The following is a 7,508-nucleotide window of genomic DNA, read 5'->3' as shown; positions in this document are numbered from 1 at the left end:
CCCACCCCACCCTTCCCCACGCGCTGTCGCCGACCGCCCTCCCTACCACACGTTGCCGTGACACAACCGCGTCCGTCACCGTCCTTCGCCGCCCAGCCAACCTCCTTCTTCCGCGCCGTCGGCGACCTCCCTCCATGCATCGTGCTCCCCCTCCATCAACGTGTGGGTCATGGGGTCGTCACCCTCGGCCGCTCCCCCGTGCACCACGCACCTCCGGCGTCGTCGCGACCCATTGAACAACAAGCATCCCTTCCTGGATCCGGTCGCCTCCCTCCCCACTCTGTGACTTCAGGTATATACCTGCTGCAAGAGTTCAAAATCAGCTACTTTCAACTGAATAAACAAAATGTGTCATGCAAGTTCAGGTATACCTGCTGGGAGAGTTCAATAATCTGAATAATTGCCAACACCTGAAGGTTGTGTTTTGTCATCTCATCCCCACATCTCCAGTATGTCCAATTGCATCTGGCTTGACAGTTCATAGACGAAAAATTGAGCGGTGGTCTCTAAATATTCTGCTGATATATGCCTAAATAGGACCAAATTTTGCATGTTTTCTGCTTGTATGTATGTGGTTGAATTATTTAGCTTTTGATCGAAGTTCAAACTTTATATGTGTGAAGGTTCAATCAAACTCAGTTTCATAGCTATGAGGTAGAGCCAATTTTCTCGGCTACTGAAACTGATCATTTGATAGGGAATTAAAAAGAAACAACATATATGAGCATACGCGAAGTTCAAAGTTCTGGTCCATGATAGTAGACATCCTGCAGTTTTTGGGAATGAGTAGTTCACCTTTGCTAAGTGTAGCAAGTTCTCTGGTTACAAAAATGAATTCACTTTGCAAGAACTCCGGAGGTCAACAATTTCTTTTTTTTTTGTAGATGGAGATGTGTGTGTGTGCATACATGTGTTCTAGAGACAGGAGAACTTATCTGGTGGTGTCTGTGTGTGCTGCTGCATCCTCTTCCGGCCGCTCTAATTCACACCCTCAGTACAACTTCTGTATGACCTCGTGTAAAGCAAGCATGGCCAACACATAGTTTAGGTGTCGCGGTAGTACTCATTGTTTATGGTGGCCTTCTTTTGTACCGCTACCACTTTGTTACCTAGAGTAGTACTGCCACTACTTATCATGTTGATAAATCCTCGCGAACAGTATATGCATTTGATTAATGATTCTGTAGGGAGAAAAAGTTCACCAATATACAATCTCTAAGTTCGATGTACCAATCTTTTTGTTTAGTAGTTGGTACTGCTCAAGTTTATTTCTTGATGTACACATGATGTCAAATTTCTTCTTTGAGTTCGGTTCAATTTATAAATTTTGTTCAGTTCAGCGAGGTGGATATTGGGGCATGGTGGGGTGTGGCCATGTGGGTGGAGATGGCCCGCCACAACGTCGCCAGCCGAATCCCGCTGCCATGTGCTCGATCCAGCAGGTCTCCTCCCTCCCGGTGCTAGCCTCCTCGAGCTCCGTCGCCGACCAACTCCACCCCGGGTCCTGACGTAGCCCCTCAGTTCGACATGCATCTGCTGCGTGCTTGCTGTGGCCTGCGTGTGCTGGTGTGTTCGTGCATGCACGATATAACTGAACTGAGCATTTCTACCATATCTGAACCGCAGGTGGGATGCATCCTCTACAAAAAAGGTGAATCTCGAGCTGCTGCTGCTAGTTCTTTTCACTTGTGGCATGCCTTTTGCTCCATTCAATCTTAGGCCGCTTCTGTGCAAAAAATGGATGATATGTGTGCTTGTTGAAATGCCTATGAGAAATGATTTTTTTCTGTTGTTTTGTAGGTGTATTTGGTATAAAGTAGTAAAACGAGTTTACTTTTTTGAGAGATACAAATCATGTGAAGCAGTTTCAATGTTGTGTTAGAAAACTAGTTTGGTTATGTTGATGTAAGACAAGAATTTCGATTCAAAGAAGCAAAATGGCATTTTTATGTTGCATTTTTTATATCAGAACAATTCACACACTAACTCTCTTTGACATTCAAATGTTTGTTTTATTGAAGTTCATAGTTTTGTGTTCATGGTGTAGATTCTCCGATGCTCCTCGTCAGCTAGTGGGCCAACACGGGGGTCCTCACTGTGGCCTCCCCCACGATGATCTGAGTTGCACTCATGGAATTCTCTACTTCCCCACCTAGCAGATCACGACGGCTCTCCCCCTCCTACTGCTCAGCATCATTGATCTCAACGACGAATAGGGACAAAAATAAACGTGAATCTTGTCGTCCTCTTGATGGTAATGATTCCTTAGCACTGCTACAATTCTGAACTTATTGTTCAGTCGTACTAGTACTGATCACATTTATTCTTCATCTCAAAATCTTGCTATGTAGTAAATATCTGAATTTTGCACCAATTGTGATATTGAAGCATCAGTGCTTCAGCACTGATTTTTGTGTGTTAGGTGTGTGTACAGTGTGTTAGGCATGTGTTTTATTTAATGTCCTGAGCAAAAATATCGGCTACAATAATTTTGTCATGAAAAGTTGATGTATACCTACCGAGGTGGTTCAAAAATTAAAACTTGGAAAGTTAACAAAACAACATAGGAAATCAGTTATGTTGATGTCCTGCGACAATTTTGATTCAGAGAAGCCACAAAAGGTTTCTTTATGTTGCAATTTTAATAAATCAAAACAGTTCGAACACTAAGTTTGGACCATTGAGTTCATGTTTTAAAAGTTTGTGTAAATTCCGAACAGTTTGTGTAAATTCCCATCGAGCAGGTGTGCACGACGAACGGCTACCAAACTTGTGTGGCTGCTGTTTTTGGACAGCCCAGGAAGCACATCACTATAGAAGGCAAAATCTGTAACCTATATAATTAATGTTTGATCCGACTTGTTTCTCTACAGCAACCAAATCCCAGCGCACCTGGTAGTTCAAACTTACATTGGATGGCCGGCGACCAACTGCCCCGCCTCTACAAGCTCCTCAGGGATGACTTGGTAATAGTTGGGATCCCCTACAGCGGCCAAATCCCGGCGCACCCAGCTGCCTCTCGTGGTCCCCGCTCCTTCAGCTCCACTTCACCGGCGCTGTCAGTCCACAGGAGTAGGGGAGGCGTGCCCATCAACAAACAAGAACATAAGGTATGTGCTTGGAAACTTAAAATTCCGTACACATTTGGGAAACAGAAGTTGTAGCTTGTTTCAAAGTTCAAAACGAAAAAGATATTCAGTTCAACTTGTTCTAGCAAACCATGTGTGAGACACCATAGAGTGAAAATGTTGCTGTGTTGCCATGTCTCTTATTGGTTCAACTACAAATAATTACATCCCTTCGACTACATATATTACACTAGTTCAACTGTGTGCGTCACACCAATGGACCTAAGTTTTACATATGTTATCAGTTTGAAAAAACTTTGGATTTTGATGATGCAAGCTGTATCTACATAGTTCTTTTTTCTATTTCCTATAAGTTCAAGTGAGCAATTTCTATAAGTTGGCGGGTTGTTTACTCAGGCAGTTAAAAAAAGTGGTCATTGTTGTCTCTTTTAAAAGATGTTCGAGTGATTCTTGTCAAAATGCTGCCAATGTTAAGAGAAGAACTCCTTCCTCCATTGGCTGTCTCAGTTCATCTGGTTAAACATCTCAGTGCAACTATATTGACTATGCCTGGAACAGTAACATGGTGACGGTTGTGTTTCATACATCCAAGCAATATGATGCTTGCAACGGAGTATTGTACCAAGCTACAATTTGCATTGAAATGCCGCTACCACTATGTATTTGTACTTAAACGAACTTGTAGAAACAACTCTTTCTATCTCACTCGTACTTCTATTTTTTGTATGGGGCATCTTCTAGCATATGATTGTACTCATTTTCCTTTAGATAACTACTCCCTCCGTTCCGAATTACTTGTCGCAGGTATGGATGTATCTAGATGTATTTTAGTTCTAGATACATCCATTTCTGCGACGAGTAATTTGGAACGGAGGGAGTACTTATTAAAAAGATATATCAGTCGGCATGCTAAATTTCAATTTCCCATTTTAAAGTTCAGATTTTGCTGCATCTAAAGTGCACCTATGCTAATTCTTTTCATCGAAGGGAGAAGCAGCAGGGACAGTACGCGTCGGTGTCTATATTCAGCTTTATTTTTGTTTTGGAGTTGATGTGAAAGAGCTTTTGAAAGCAAACATCAGTCCAGTTTCGTTTTGTATCAGCTGCTCCAAGGAATGAAGTACATGCAGGTAATTACTGATTAGGCTCCATCGGGATCTGATGTTGCTGTACGGATTGTTTGCTTAGATGATGGTTTTGCAGCAAATGTTTTCCATCGGGATCTGAAGCCCAAGAATATTCTAGCGAATGTTGACTGCAAGATGAAATTTGTGATTTTGGACTTGCCCGTGTACCATTTAATGACGGGGCTCCATCAGCCATATTCAGAAGTTTGATTTTGTGAAGAAGTATGCAAAATTTCAATGCAGGTGTGGAGAACCAAAAAGTTCTAACGACGGTGAATCACAAGTTCAAGGACAGCAATCCGGGGGCATGGGGGCATCTGCTGATGCAAATCTTGGTACTGATGTGTTTAAGTCAAAGGACTTCGGTGTGTTTGTTGTAACCCATAAAATGGAAAATGTTCTCTGGTGCCTAATCTTGTTTCCACTTATGTTTATATGTGGTTGTGTTTGTTGTAACCCATAAAATGGAATAATGCCTCCAATGTGCATGTAGCGACCCGACCTCGAACGGTTAAGTCTTTGTGCTTTAGTGTTATCCCTGAATCGGTAATGCTGACACACACAGTACTCAAAAGGATTTATAACAGAGTAGCAATTACACATTTATTACATTGAATGTCTCAACAGAGAACTTAATACAATAAATATGGCTTAAGGCCATCTAATATGATAATAATGGAAGGCTTGGAAGATAAAGTGAGTCCGTCAACTCTAATGGCATAGTTGAGTGCATGACAACGGTCTAGTGAATTTTACTCGTTTAAAAAGTCTGCAACATGATCTTCTCCGTTGGATTTCTCTGCAGAGGTTTGCGCACTTTTTTCCACAAGACTCGATCTCCTCCGTTGGATTTCTCGCACTACATGGTGTTTGAGAAATGGATGACCAAGACACAGTCTTTCAGAAGCACTAACTCTTTACTCTGGGTGGATAGTTATACCTACTTTCCCCTACATCTGCTAGCCCACCACTGAAAGAGGTCATGCAACATACTCAACTATGCTAGGGCCCATAATAGCTTGTGGCTGCACATGAAAGTTTCTAGCATGAATAATCTTATGATCCCTTTGAGCCTGGGTGGCGGACTGTAGGATGATCACACGGGTACTCCGGGATATCCTAGAACAACACTGGATTCTCCAGGTGCCCACAAGCAATCCACCCAAATATGTATTAAAGTTGCCACCTTAAGTTAACCATTTATTAACAACTCACATCTGTCATGGATACACTCAAACCCAATCCACGTCTACGAGCATAGCATAGCAGTATAAGCATAACGAAGAAGTAACTCCCAGGGTTTGATGATAAACAGGGCAATAGGTTCTACCTCATCAACTACCTCCCAATACCCACAAGTTACACACTTCCTAATCATGCAATGTTTAAGGATTGGAACTAATGCATAAAAACCGGGAATGAAAGAAGCATGATCAATGTGTTACTTGCCTTGCTGACGATTTGCAAATCCTCAAGAGTCGTAGTAGCACGCTTCGCACTCCGGGTGCTCTATTGCAAACAAAAAATAGCATACATAAGCAATCAAGCAATGATGCATGAAGAAAACTCAAATAAGAAGATCTAAGCAGAAAGTTCAACTTAAGAACTCCGGTTTGCAGAAAGAATCAAATCAAACGGAGCAACGAAACTCAAACTACGAAAGAAACAAGATCCGTTTACTAATCTGGACTAAAGTCAATTTTTACAGTATCAAAATCTTGTTCAAGTTAGTTAAACAAAAGGAGAACTTTGAGACGAAGATCTAGGCGCTTGAATCGCCTGATTCCGATAAACGAGCGAAAAGATAAACTAAATCTAAGATCAGGGCAGAAATCGCGATCAGAAATAATCGCGGAAAAACCTTGGAAAAAGAAAAACTGACGGACAGGCTAACAAACGAACGCTCGCTGTCTGTGACTAATGGACGAACAACGTTCGTTAAAACGAACGTACGGATGACGTCCACTATTTAGCTAAACCGCGAAAAACCGAACCAAACAGATCTAAAAAAACGAATCTTAGGGTTTCAAAAAAAAACCGAGCGGTTTTTAAATAAAACCGGCGGCTACCTCGGCAAACGTGTTGGCGGCTGCGGCGGGAACTCCGCCGGGGCGACGCGGGGCGGCGGCGGCGGCAGCGGCGACGAGTGGATCCGGCGGCTCGGATCGGGCGGCAGGGCTGGCGGCTAGGGTTTGGGCGGCTAGGAGCGGGACCTCGGGCCTCCCGGCTTATAAAGGCTGGCCTGGCTCGGTGTCCAGGTCGGACACGGCCCGGTTAGGTCGGTTGCGTTTTTTTTATAAAACCTGACGCAGAAAAAAAAGAAAAGAAATACTAAACAGACTCCAAAAATCTTGAAATAAATTTTCCCCGTCCTCTAAAAACATAGCAGACAAAGTGAACATTTATTTGGGCCTGTAATGCAGTTTTGAAAAATGCATATTTTCCTAATTCAAATAAAATAGTGATAAAACCCAAATAAAATATATAAATTGATTTTAATATTTTCCTCCAATATTTCATTTATTTTGGAGAAGTCATATTATCTCCTCTCATATAATTTTAATATGAAATATTTTCGAAGAGAAAAATAATTAAAACCAAAGTGATCCTTGTTTCGATATTTGAGAAAAGTTCAAATATGAGAAGTAGGAAAATCCCCAACTCTCTCCGAGGGTCCTTGAGTTGCTTAGGATTTAGAGGATCGCAAAAAGAAATGCAATAAAATATAATATGCATGAATGACCTATGTATAACATTTAAAATTTAAAATTTGGGATGTTACAAACCTACCCCCCTTAAGATGAATCTCGCCCTGGAGATTCGGGTTGGCTAGAAAATATGTGTGGGTGGTCTTTGCGTAGATCATCCTCTCTTTCCCAGGTGGCTTCATCCTCGGTATGGTGGCTCCACTGAACTTTGCAAAACTTGATAACCTTGCTGCGAGTAACTCGGCTGGCAAATTCGAGAATCCTGACTGGTTTCTCCTCATATGTCAAATCACTATCTAACTGAATTGCTTCCAGGGGCACTGTATCTCTTAGAGGAATATTGGCCATCTCAGCATGACACTTCTTCAACTGGGAAACGTGGAACACATCATGTACTGCTGACAGTCCTTCGGGTAATTCCAACTTGTAGGCAACCTATTTCATGCGTTCCAAAACACGGTACGACCCTACAAATCTCGGGGCTAACTTTCCTTTAACTCCAAAACGCTTAACTCCTCGCAGTGGTGACACTCGTAGATATACTCTATCTCCGATTTCATAGGCTACATTCTTGCGTTTTGAGT

The 7,508-nt window shown here is 42.2% G+C and overlaps 1 long non-coding RNA gene across 4 annotated transcripts; it reads left to right on the top strand.

Moving 5' to 3' along the window:
• Positions 1-6: 6 nt before the first annotated feature.
• Positions 7-4,652, top strand: LOC119268056. 4 transcript variants are annotated; one of them, XR_005132827.1, is made up of 6 exons: positions 7-292; positions 1,336-1,651; positions 2,048-2,254; positions 2,874-3,110; positions 4,077-4,219; positions 4,293-4,652. It is a non-coding gene; the product is annotated as an uncharacterized LOC119268056 (long non-coding RNA). The 4 variants fall into 4 exon arrangements; XR_005132829.1 differs by having other exon boundaries at positions 1,341-1,651; positions 2,874-4,219; XR_005132826.1 differs by having other exon boundaries at positions 2,874-4,219.
• The last annotated feature ends 2,856 nt before the right edge of the window (positions 4,653-7,508 follow it).

The sequence above is a fragment of the Triticum dicoccoides genome, chromosome 3A (genome assembly GCF_002162155.2).
Source record: "Triticum dicoccoides isolate Atlit2015 ecotype Zavitan chromosome 3A, WEW_v2.0, whole genome shotgun sequence".
Lineage (NCBI taxonomy): Eukaryota > Viridiplantae > Streptophyta > Magnoliopsida > Poales > Poaceae > Triticum > Triticum dicoccoides.
Note: the sequence above shows the minus strand (reverse complement) of the source record. Positions and strands in the feature narration are given on the sequence as shown.